Genomic DNA, 13,502 nt, shown 5'->3' on the forward strand with positions numbered 1-13,502 from the left:
CATTTATTATTCCTTATTAGCCCATTTTTGTAACCCACCTCACTCCATTACCCGTAGGGCTGTGTACCTTTACTACAATTTCTGTGGCTTTAACTTAACTTGGACTACTTCGTATTTACCTAATTTGCCTATTTTTTGTTGGAGTAATATGTTCTTATCATATATTAGGAAACTAGAAATTCAGTGTCGACGGCGACCGGTACTGTTATGGCCCGGACCATTAATAACAAGGGTGAGGATTTGCTGATGTCTGTTATTGACAGTACCCATACCATTCTTTCTCTCCCTCCAGTCCCCCCCTTCCTACGTCCTTTTCATAATTGAACTGCTGTGACACCCATGACATCGTCTTCATCATTAGAACCAGCTTTGCTTTATTTATGAGAGTATGGCGGCATCAAGCATGTCACTGCCCACGGGCACTTTGCATGCGTTTAAATGCACCGTCACCAGTTGAATCAATATTATTGATTTTTGATTTTAATGATATTGCATTGCCTTATCTGTGACTTTTCTAACTGTTTTTATCTTTACAGGTTACACTTGATTAACTTAATTGACACCGTAGGTACCCCCACACATTTTTTAGGGTGCTGTAAGGGTGGTCACTTCTCACTACACGTGTTTGGTTCCCACCACCAAAAAATGTGTAGGTAGTCTTCAACTAGGTCCTGAGGAATTGCCATCGAATAGATAATAGGGCAAGAAACATGTCGACCTCACACTTTAGCGTATAAATCACAACATTGGGTGAACATACGCGTTATCTTTACTTTTAATTAGGGAGAGAACCAACTTCATTAAAGTCATTTTGAGTGGATTATTTTTCCCTATTTTAACTTCACACTACACTTTCACTTCACCTACACCAAGACCCTTACTCGCACTTCACCTGCCGGCTTCGGAATAAAGATCTCCATTAAGTAGGCCGCATCACGGGCGCCTGATCGGGCATTGCAGCGCCGGCCCGAGTAGGAGCAGACCCGATGATGAAGCAAGACACCTTCTTGTCAGGTGTGTGAGGGTCTTTTTCCAACAAGGAGATTACTCTCCTGCATTGTACTGGTGGTTAACTTAAAGTTAGGATCTGTCTTTTGTCTTTCTCTTTCTATTAGGAACTGCATACCTTTTGTATATACATAGTCTTTGGGGTACGTATGCTGGACCTTATTACAAAAAACCCTCATTTCTGTTTCTTCCCCTCGACTTGGTCTGCCTTGCTCACTTTGCCACTGGATTCAAGCCAGCCTGGCTTATGATGGCTGATTAGCCAGAAAACGGTCCCAGGATGCTTGTATCCGGTCCAGGGAAGACATGGCTCGGCAGTTCGGGCTGGACTGTTCCCATGAGGCATAGGGTCAGACTGATTTGCACATGGCCATATCTGAACTGGGGTGGCGGAGTGAGCTAAAGAATTATGATGGATTAACCCCAGATCAGTTGACTGGGGGTGAGTGAATGCATTGTTCAACACTCTGTCCATCATCCCCTTTGGTTTTGCTTTGTTCGACCTAAGTTGGCAGGGTATGCCCAGACGTGGGTCCCTTGCTCACTTTGCCACTGGATTCAAGCCAGCCTGGCTGATGACGGCTGATTAGCCAGAAACCGGTCCCAGGATGCTTGTTTCCGGTCCAGGGAAGACATGGCTTTGCAGTTCGGGCTGGACTGTTCCATGAGACACAGGGTCAGACTGATTTGCTCATGGCCATTTTGAACTGTTGTGGCGGAGTAAGCTAACGAATGATGATGGATTAAACCCAGATCAGTTGACTGGGGGTGAGTGTTTGCATTGTTCAACACTCCGTCCATCATCCCCTTTGGTTTTGCTTTGTTCGCCCTAAGTTGGCAGGGTATGCCCAGACATGTGTCGCTTGCTCACTTTGCCTCTGGAATCAAGCTAGCCTGGCTGATGATGGCTGATTAGCCAGAAACCGGTCCCAGGATGCTTGTTTCCGGTCCAGGGAGGACATGGCTTGGTAGTTCGGGCTGGACTGTTCCCATGAGACACAGGGTCAGACTGATCTGCATATGGCCATGTCTGAACTGGGGTGGCGGAGTGAGCTAAAGAATGATGATGGATTAAACCCAGATCAGTTGACTGGGGGTGAGTACTTGCATTGTTCAACACTCCGTCCATCATCCCCTTTGGATTTGCTTTGTTCGCCCTAAGTTGGCAGGGAATGCCCAGACGTGGGTCCCTTGCTCACTTTGCCACTGGATTCAAGCTAGCCTGGCTGATGACGGCTGATTAGCCAGAAACCGGTCCCAGGATGCTTGTTTCCGGTCCAGGGAAGACATGACTTGGCAGTTCGGGCTGGACTGTTCCCATAAGGCACAGGGTCAGACGGGGATACGATGAGCTTGATTCCATAGGGGATGATGGCAGCTTTAGTTACATGCAGGTGTTGTAAGAAGCTCTCTCTCCAGTTTTCAGATATTTATGTGCAGAAGATTAAATCAATGTTATAGCCCCCTTTTGCTGGATTGTTGTAGATGTCTGTTATTAACATTTCTGGGTGATCTCTGAGCATATGGGGTTTCAAACTTTTTGATGCCTTTTTGTGGGTATTTATTGCAGTATGAATTTATGCCCTACCTTTTCATGACAGTGTTGTGTTAGGGCATTTGGGGGTGGTCCTGTGCAGTATTATCAGTCTAGGCAGTAAGAGTAGGCCAAGGTTGGCAGACATCATGGGAGCGGGGTCCCTATTGCTGGCACATGGCCAAGGTTCCCGATAATGGCGTGTGAGCTTGTCCCGACCAATTCACAGTGAATGCATGAGGTAGTATAGACTAAAGTCACACTGTGGACAATAGGTACTAACGCAGGGTATAATGATGCAACTTTGTGCATAGGGAGCCGGTGTAAGCATAGAGTAAAGAAAACACACTATAGGCCTAAGAACCAGTATATGCGTATAAACCCTGTAAGTGCACAGGACGGTAATGCAGGACAGGAGTTCCCGGAAGGCAGTGAATACTAACATCTACCTAAATCATGAGCAGCAGGTACTTATGTATACAATTAGACCATCAGGATACAGACACAGGCATTTAAAGCCAGGATCAGACTTGGATATGATTTTACACTGATAATTATTCTTGTCAGGTAACAATACTGTACACCCTCATCTTTTTCATGCGCACCTCATGCACTTGGGCTCCCTCTTGGTAGGAAAGGACCACATTAGGCTTCTCTTCAGTGTGATCTCTGTATTGGGCATCCTCATTAGAACTGGCAACAAGATGGAGCATTTCACTTATGCCAGAACCTGGTACTATACACCCTCATCTTTTTCATGCGCACCTTATGCACATAGTGTTCTGCAGAGTACATATTTGGTCTTTGGTCTACATTTAGGGACTCCAAGGGTTGAGCATCCACCATCTTTGCCCGATGAGATCCCTTTCCTCTAGAAATTCTGCTGTGTGCCCTGAGGAGCATAGGGATGTGGGCCACACAGGAGTGCTCAGCGGGCTGGTCACTATTGACGCCTCTAGTTGGATCCCACAGAGGAGCAGGGGGCTTGGAGATCAATGTTGATCACCCCCGTATGGGGCAGGAGGGGTGGAAACCCCACCGATGTGCCCGGGTATTGAGCATTCTGCTGGGGAGAGCTTGGGGCATTTCCGCTCCACCCTTTTTGTTTTTGCTGTGACCTCGCTCTGTTTATTCAGGATACACCCAGGCGTCACGTGTTCAGAGCATTCATGTTTCTCCTGGATTTTGGCCATGACCCCTTTGTGATTCTTGTGGATCTTAGGTGCTGGATCTGTTTCCAGTATCAGAGCTCCGGTCAGCCATATTCTCAGATCCCAATACCTTTCCGCAGAGGGTACCACTTGAGATGACCTCTGGTGTTCTCCTTTTTTCTTCCTAGGCTTCTCCTCTCCCATTGAGGTTGGAGCTACAGCAAAACGGGGGCAGTTCTCTCCCGGGTTTGCTCTAAAATCGATCCCTTGCCTTACTCATAAAATAAGCCCATGTCCTTATTTGTTTATCCTTTAACACAACTCCTCCTATCTTAAAATGCCTGTTTCTACTAATTGTAAATTTAGGTAGTGTTTCAAACATTCTGGTATTCCAGGCGATTTACAAATGGGAGGAAGATTGCTGTAATATGGGATCCCCCATCTTATCCTCATACTGTACCAAATTGCAGCACTTGCTTTCAGGACTTTTAAATGTACCTTTCTGAAGTACTAGAAGCCCAAATTTATATGGAAGAGTTTCACCATCACATATATTTTTCTACATTGCCTGATACATTAAATTCCTATTAGATTGTCAGAAAATATAGAAGCATGCTACAGTTTTTTTTAACTGAAATGCCAAGCAATAAAATTCCACATATTGTAAGTGAAGACCTCCCTTCAATAGGTCACTTTTGATTTGTTTGTGGTTGATCCTAATCCTAAAGAGGCTGATATAAAATTGGCAATATTGCTTTGGATTTTAATAGGCACTTTTTGTCAAATATTAATGGAATACAATTAAAAAGAAAAATTATTTTTGGGAGAATGCACTTTTTTCTCTATAATACCTCTTCCACAAATTGATAGTGGGAGGTTTTGCCATTTCTTTAATAACTTGCTAATCTCATCTGAAACTTTGAACAAATTCTTACAATCAACATTGTGTTTAATGACAATGCATAGGTATTTTATTTGCTTACAACTAGATTAGTTAGAATTTTATGTGGACAAGGGCATCACTTTAGTCTTCTTTATGTGCAAAGCATACACAGACCACGCACCAAACTCACTCGCAAGTTCTACAAAATCTTTGTATGGATTTTTCTAGTTCATTTATAAAAATAAGTAAATCGTATGGGCAGAGTGCTATTTTTTTTAACTCAAGCATTCAAACAGATGAAAATTATGATTGCTTCTAATCCTTTGACCTTTAGGGTTCAAAATACAAGTCATATTATAGGAGGGTTAGAAAACATCAATGCCTTGTACCTCTTTTAATGCAAAACGTATCTCTTGAATTGGCATTTAGTAACATTCTTGCTGACAGGGTACCGTAGAGTGTTAACTGTGTTAATAAATGTTGAATGAGTCCCAAACGTTTGTGAGGCATGCTCATATTGACAATTGACCTGATCAAAAACTTGGCAGCATCTAAAGGTATCACCCTTAAGGGACTCGTATGTCTCTGCCAAGTCTTTAGTATTTATTAATCTGTGCATAAGATCATGCATTGTCTTTCTGGGGATTAAAACCTTTTCATCAACCTGTACTGGGTGTTCAATTACTTCTGTCAGTCGTTTAGCTAATATCTCTGCAAACAGCTTACAACCTTCATTTAGCAAAGGGAGTGGATGTTAAGTCTCTAATTTTAGGGCTCTTATTTGGTTTAAAAATAACAGTTTATTGCTTCGCTTCAAGATGGAGGTATATTTGACCCTTTATCTAAGACAGTATTAAACAGCTTTTTCCAAACCAGTATAATAACCTTCTTTAGTCTTATATATTTCTCTAAGTATTCCATTGGGGCTAATTGCCTTCCTTCTTTACTTCTTCATAGGGCTAATTCAATTTCCTCTTCCATTATCTCTCGAAGCAGCATTTTCATTTTTTGATCCCCATCCTTTAATCTAGGTAACTGCACTGAATCTTGCCACTGCCTTAAGTGTATGAGATTTGTTTTTGTCCTTCATGGTAGAATTCTTGAAATAATGTATAAAATAAATTCTCAATGTTTTTATTACAGGTTTCCTCTTGCCCATCTCTGCTATCCTGAAAACATTTTATATCATACTGTTTTGTATGAGTCTTCATTTTCCGAATTAATAATTTTCTCCTTTTTCAAAATATTATGATTTTTAGGATTCCCGTTGTACTTTAAATTTGATTCTAGTTGTATCTTAGAATTGTCTCTATTTTTTTTTATTTTTTGCTTAATACCTCCACTTCAACAGGATTATCCAACTGTTGCAGCTGCAATTCTAAATTTTCCAGTTCTCAATTCATTTTTTTTCCTCTTCCCTATGTTTCTTTCAGACCCTTCTTTGCTATATTTCTCTTATGCCTCTTATGTAGCCCTTCTATGCATCCTATGCTATGTTATCAGTGCAGCTTCTCAAATTAAGACTCATAAATTCTTCAGTTCTTCTTCTCATGGACCAGAGTTTTTTGTATTAATAGCTAACAAGCCACAGTCCATCTAGCAATTTGAGCTTTGGCCAATATTCCAATTTCCAACCAAACATCGGCTTGGTCAGATAGGTGTTCTGGAATATATTTAACTACTACACTTTGTCAATTTATGCACCAGCACCCAACAATCAATTCTAAAGCTGAATCCATATTTTGCTTCTGTGGAATGAATGAAACCTTTACTTCTCTTCCCTTACCCTCTAAATATCACAAAGCCCCAAGTTTTCCATTATATTTTTTAAACACTCCGAAACTATGGGAGAGCTCATATATTGGCGCTTTGTTTGATCTATCTAAATCCTTATCCAACAATCGATTACAATTTCCACCACAGATAATTGGTATATTGTAATTGCACAGATTAGTAGTGTTGTGAAATTGTAATCTTGCTTCTGGCAATGTATCTATATCTATCAACTGTGGGTGCCCTATAGCTAAATGAACTAATGAAGCAATGTTTTTTTGAGATGTGAGATGTAAGGGACGCTAGCCCTCATGTACCATTTGGTGGCATGCTTAATCATAGGGCACCTTCTCACTCCAGTAACAGCAGTTATCAGTTTGAGCCGCAAGCACGCTTAATATGGGAGCTCTTATAGATGATCAATGGCAGGAAGCCTATGGTGGGTGGGAGTAACCTAAATGGGTAATGGTGGAAAAGTTGTCAAAATTTTGTTTTACTCCATTCTTAACTGCTGATTGACAGCTATAGTTTGGTTTTGATACTTTGACAGTATGGGAAATCTTTGGGATATTTTTTCACAGCCTTGGTGGTATATTTATCAATATGCTGCATTGCCCTTGTGCCACACAAAGGGGTGCAAGGGCGATGCAACACTAAAGTAAAATGTATCAAGTCAAATTTCAAAGCTTTATTCGACGGCATGTCATAAAAGCAAGTAAACATCCTAACACATACTATAAATACTACAAGATAAAATTCATTATTTTTAAAAACTCATTAAACCATAATGCTGTCGATTACATGGATTAAAAGGAGATTTCAACAACAATGGATTAAAACAATTCAGAGAAAAAATATAATTTTAAGAATTAATCATACATTATTCGATGTCAAGAATTCATTGGCTAACTTCTGGAGGCTTTAAAGTGCGGGAGCGTATAATCCACGCCCACCCTAGAAATTTTGCGACAGCAATTGCCATGCAGGGTGAGCAGTCTGATTCAAGTATTCTTAAGGCCTCTTTATACCTTCGTGTCCCCAAATTTATACACACTGGTTTCAGCCACTTGCGACGAGGGCTAGTGTACAGGGGACATAGGAACAGCAGGTGGGCTATATCCTCAGTCAAATCTTTACAACAGTGACACTTGTTGTCCTGGGTAGATGACCATTTATGAGTGAACGCTTTTACAGGAAGAGTCCCAATTCTGAACTGGAAATACAGTTTTCTATCAGGTACCCTTTCTATAATGTCCCAGTAAGCCTCACAAAATGGTATGGGTTTAATGTCAATAAAACGATCCGTTAGCTTAACATTTGGACCAGAACTATGGGCAGACAACAAAATCATATCCCAGTACAATTTTTTGAAGATTGACTTTGATGGAAAAGTTGAACCATTTGGATCGTCCCATAATTCCAACTTTGTTAACAAACCCCTAATTTCCTTAAGCCATAGAATGGAATGGAAACGATCTGCCCTGATGATGTCCTTCAGGGCAGTGGCATAGTGGGCTAATTCGGGAGTTGTCATAATCCGTCACCAATAAAGTAGGGGACGTAACCGTGCTAAATCCTCTATTTTTTTCCTGCCCAGGTCATATGCCAACAGAACGGTTGGAGTACTTTGGGGAACCACGGCTAAACAGCGTAAAAACTTGCTCTCTGCCAATCTTAATTGGCTCAAGTTGGTAAAACCCCACAGTTCTGAACCGTACAAAGAGGCACTTATGACTTTCATGTTATAAATTTCCTGGGCAGGAGTAATAGGTTTAGTTAAAGAAGATTTATGCTTAAGAGCAATAGCAACCGCCAACTGATGAAATTTTAAGACAGCCATGTCAATATGACTTTTCCAGCTCATATTGCTCTGGAGAGATATTCCTAGGTACGTAAATGCCTCAACCTGTTCTAATGGGATACCATTAAAATTGATTACACCTCTAAATGTTTTCCGCTGATTCAGGGACATGAACTTGGTTTTGGAGGTGTTTATCTCAAGTCCACGCGTTTGACAGAAGTCTCCAAACGCGTTTATTGCCTTCTGAAGCCCACTCGGTGTCCGGGAAACTATCAGCGTGTCGTCCGCAAACATGAGGACTGGCACGCGGACCCCTGCCAGTACCGGGGCATCCGTGGGGGAGCAGTTAAGGTGATCTACTATTTTTTATTTTTTTATTTTTATTTTGAAAGTTTTATATATCGCGAACAAGACTCTTGCGAGTATCAGAGCGCTTTACAGGAAGGAAGGAGGCAAAGTATAATATACATAGACAACAGACAATAAGAGAAAATCACAGTGAATAGATTTAGAGTTCAAGTGAATTTAGCCATGAGGATCGCTTTCGCTTCTCTTTTGAAGGAAGAAGTGGAAGGGTTCATTCTTGTTTCACTGGGTAAAGCGTTCCATATCTTCGGAGCCATACCTGAGAAGGTACGGTTATAGGTTTTTTTCTTGGCAAAGCGTTGAGGTTGAAGGAGAAACGTTTTGGCACTCCTAGAGGCTCTGTTGCCCGCCGAGAGAACCAGTTTCTGTGCAAGGTATTGTGGGGTTTTGTGGTGGAGGGCCTTGTGTGTCATGCAGGCAATTTTTAGGTGAATTCTGGCTTCAAATGGAAGCCAGTCGAGTGCTCTCAAGTCGGGGGAGATGTGAGCGTTTCTTTTTGAGCCTGTGATGATTCTCGCTGCTGCATTGATCGTGGCTCTTAACGGTGCTGTTGAGGATCTTGGGAGGCCGCATAGCGTAACGGCTCCATATTCCACTCGGGGAATAACTAGGGCTTGAACTGCTTGTTTGAAATCATGTGCAGGCAGAAAGGGTTTCAGTTTTCTTAGGGTCTTTAGTTGTAAGTTGGCTCCTTTAGTTGCGGTGCTAATGTGTTTCTGCATCTTTAAGTTGCTGTCTAGCGTTATTCCCAAAGATTTCGCTGAGTCGACTATGTGCGTGTGACCATTTAGAGCTGTTAGGTGTTTCATCCAGTCCAGGATAGTGTGGGTTTTGTTAGGGGGGGCGATTAAAAGGAATTCCGTTTTGAGAGAATTAAGTTTCAGATGGTTGTCTGCCAGCCATGTTTGGGTTTTTTGAAGTGTGGTGTTGAGCGATTTGATGTCCTCTAGTGAGTGTATCTTGATGTAAATTTGTGTGTCATCTGCGTACATGTGAAAGTGAATCTTGGTGAGGCGAAGAAGATCTGTGAGAGGTTCCATGAAGAGGTTGAACAAGGTGGGTGAGAGAGAGGAGCCTTGAGGTACTCCTAATGTGACTGGCGTAGGGTTGGACAGGGATTGGTTGATCTTGAATCTTTGGGATCTATTTTGGAGGAAGGAGGTGAACCAGTTCAGAACCTTTCCAGAGATACCCATTCTGTGTTTTAGGAGGTCAAGTAGGTTGTCGTGTTTGACGGTGTCAAAAGCTGATGACAGGTCGAGTAGGATTAGAAGACAGGCTTCATTCTGGTCTAGGATTTTGATCGCGTCGTCTACAACATGCGCCATGGCTGATTCGGTGCTGTGACCTGCTCTGAAGCCTGATTAAAATTGCTTCAGCAAGTTGTATCGATCAATATGACTGTTCAGCTGTACGTTAACACATTTTTCCAGGAGTTTGGCTAACATAGGTATGTTAGATATCGGGCGATAGTTGTTGGGGTCCGAGGGGTCCGCCGTGGTTTTCTTAAGGATAGGTGAGACCTGACCAATTTTCAGGATGTCGGGGATGGAGCCTTGAAGGAGGGAAGTGTTAATGATCTTAGTCCAACTGGGTAGTAAGAGAGGGATGAAGTCTTTAAGGTTATTCGCAGGGAGCGGGTCCGTGAAGTGATTGGAGGGCTTCAGAGTGTTGAGTGCTTTTAGGATGGAGTCTTCAGAGTAAGTGTCAAAAAGGAACCAGTTTGCATTGTTTTTGAGTTTAAATAATGGGCGGATATTAGTTAAATCACCACCCAGGGGGGTTGGGGGGCTCTTAGTCAGATCTGTTAAGGATCTAAGGTTCTTGAGTAAGTCCGATTTAATAGATTCTGTCTTGGATGTGAAGAAGGAGGCAAACTCCTCACAAGTGGGTGGAGAGAGTGGGCTGGTGTTGAGGGCATTAGGTAGGCTTTTAGTTTGGGTTTTGATCAGGTCGAATAGCTTTTTGGGGCGGTTCTTGGCCAGGTCTAATTGAGATCTGAAGAAGTAGTTTTTTTGATTTTTTGATCTTTTTAAAATAGGCGTTTCTGGCTGTTCTCAGAGTTTGGAGGAGGTCCGTTGTGGGAGTATCTCTCCATCGGCGTTCAATTAATCTAAGCGAGCGTCTGTCGTCATTTAGCCTCCCATCGTACCATGGTTTAGAATCTTTTGAGGAGGTTCTTTTCAATTGTAATGGGGCCACTTTGTCGAGCAGGGCGTTCATGGAGTGAAAGTAGTGATTTGTCAGTCCCTGTACATCATTCATGTCTTCCGGGGGACAGAGGGGGTTTGCGTTATCTAAGGATGAGAGGTCAGATTCAATGTTTTTCAGGTTTCTCTTCCAGATCTTAGTTCTTAGGGGTTGTGTCGGGAGTCGTTTAAAGGATTCAAGGATTTGGAAGGTAATGATATGATGGTCAGACCAGTCGCATGGGAGTATCGAGTCTAGCTGAGTGGAGTCAGCTTTGGAGATAATTAGGTCGAGCGTTGCACCCTTGTCGTGTGTAGGGCTGTTGCAAATTTGAGTGAGATTGAGGTCTGTGAGGAAGGCTTTGAGACTGTTAACCGCAGGGTCATTCTGGTCGTCCCAGTGAAGGTTAAAGTCCCCTAAGAAAATTTGTTTGACCTGTTTATTGTCATTCGAGGCTAGGATGTCCATGAAGTGTTCAATGAAGTTGAGGTTATCTCCCGGTGGATGGTAGAAGGTGTGGAGAGAACAGATTTGTTTGTTGTTGTTGGTGATGTTTAAGCATAGGTATTCGCAGGATGGTGTAGCGGGGGCAAAGGAGTTGGTCACAGTTAGGTTGGTCTGGTGTATGCAGGTTATCCCACCGCCTGGCCTATCCGTTCTGTCAAGTCTGGAGATGTCATATTTAGGAGGTAACAATATGTCCGGTATGGGAGTAGAAGTTTCATTTAGCCATGTTTCTGTTAAGATCAAAATGTCAGGTTCGTTCGTGATAAGTAAGTCGGCAATATCAGCTGCGTGTCTGGAGGCGGACCTGCAGTTGAGGAGTATGCATCTTAGACGTGGCTGGGTGCTTACAGTGGTAGGTTCAACTGTGATGGGGATTCTAGTGAGGTTATTTTCATCAATGCCTCTGGAGTGGAGTCTCGGGGCTCTGTGTGTGTTGATCGGGATGGCATGAATAAGGGAGTTGGGTTGCGGGCTAGCTGGAGGTCCCGTGTCGAGAGAGGGGTGAGCTAGATCGTAGGATTGGAGGAGGGCCGTTATGTCTAAGTCAGATAGGGGGTTTAACCCCCTGACCGGGCGGGATGAGGCGTTTGGGAGTGGGACTGTGCTCCAGCGTGGAGATCCATGTGTTTGGGAGTTTGCATGGGGATGTTGGCTGTGGTAGAAGGTCGTAGGGTGTGGGGACGGGCTGTATTTTTGTTTAGTACGAGTGGATTTAGGTTGGTGTAGGATAAGGTTTTGAAGGGCTCCTATGTCTGATTTGACTTGTTGAAGGGTTGATAATATCAGGTCAAGTCTCATATCAGGCAAGAGGGGTTCGTTAATGGATGGGGGACCAAGGGAGTGGGGGTAGTGTTGGGGTTGTTGCAATGAGGGGAGGTGTTGGGGGTAGTGGTGAGGGGGCAGGGGGGGTGTGAAAGTGCAGGGTGAGGGGGGATGGGGAGTGAATTGGCGCGGTTAAGAAGTGGTGTGGCGGTGAGGTGGTAAGTGTCGTTAGGTGGGTTGTCTTCGTGGTCTGACGATGAAGTTGTGGTGGGAAGGATCATCTGGGAGTTCTGGTTTATATCAGATGAAGGATGAGAGTTGTAGGGGACCAGGAGATTTGCGGGGGGGGGAGGGCAAGAGTGACTCTGTCCTTAATGAGCGGAAAGATATGATCAATCAGATTAAGGTTGTGGTTGGAGGATTGGATTAGGATGATACCATTATGATAGATAGTGACGGTGGCAGCAGCGTTAAAGAATAGAGAGGGAAGGATAGAGAGGGTGATGCCGTGAGCTGTTTTCTTTAAGTTAGAGACCTTAAAAAGGGCGATAAAGGCTTTCCTCCATTGAGCTCTCCTTTTCATGTAGAATATGATATCGTTCTTAATGAGCCCATTGTTCATACAGTAGTAGGGGTCAGAGATGGGGGTTTCAGTGTGGGATTTTAATAGGTTGTGTTTAAAGCCTTTGGCTGCTTTTTTTGAGAGGTTTGGAGGGTAGGTGATGGAGTGGGTGCATTTCCCGGTGCGTTCCATAGTGTGTGTTCTAAGGGGGGAATATTCGGGGGTTAGACGCGCGAAAGATCTAAGGGTGTCCCGGGGTGAGGGAAGTAGTCTTAACGTGGGGCGTTACCGAGGCTGGGAGAGAGCTGCGCTAAAGGCGATGAAGGAATAGGGGTTGAGGTAGAAGAGGAGTGGATGAGAAGTTAGAGCGGAGAGGTTATAATGGACAAAGGCTAGTGAAGAGCTAGAGATGAAGTCCTTTGTTATAGTTCAGGCTAAGGATTCTCATGGTGGCGTATCTTTTTCAGTGTTGATTAGTGAAGTCCAAGATGGCTAAGTAGTTAGCTGTCTAGAGCAGAGCAAGAGATGTAGTCCTTTTTCTATACCGTTGATATATAAAGAAAACAACGTGGGTGCCAGAACGCACCCCTGTCGGACACCACGCTCGACAGGGAATGAGTCGGTCACCTCACCCTGAGCACCCCACCTAATTCTTGCGTAGTTGTTCTCATGCAAGCGGACGAGTAGCGTTAATAGTTCCGGCGCCATCCCTGCTTCAGACAGAACCCTCCAAAGTTTGAATCGCGGGACTAAATCGAAGGCTGATTTCAGGTCTATCAAGACCGCATAAAGAGTCCCATTGGTCAAAGTCACGTTTCTCCAATAAAGTGCTAAAAAATAAAAAACCTGATCAATAGAGCTGGTACAGGGTCGGAAACCAGCTTGATACGGGAACAAAATATAATTTTCTTCTACCCAACATTGCAGTTTATTTTGTACTAATCGACCTATAAGTTTTTGGGCTG

This window comes from Triturus cristatus, chromosome 12 (genome assembly GCF_964204655.1).
Source record: "Triturus cristatus chromosome 12, aTriCri1.1, whole genome shotgun sequence".
NCBI lineage: Eukaryota > Metazoa > Chordata > Amphibia > Caudata > Salamandridae > Triturus > Triturus cristatus.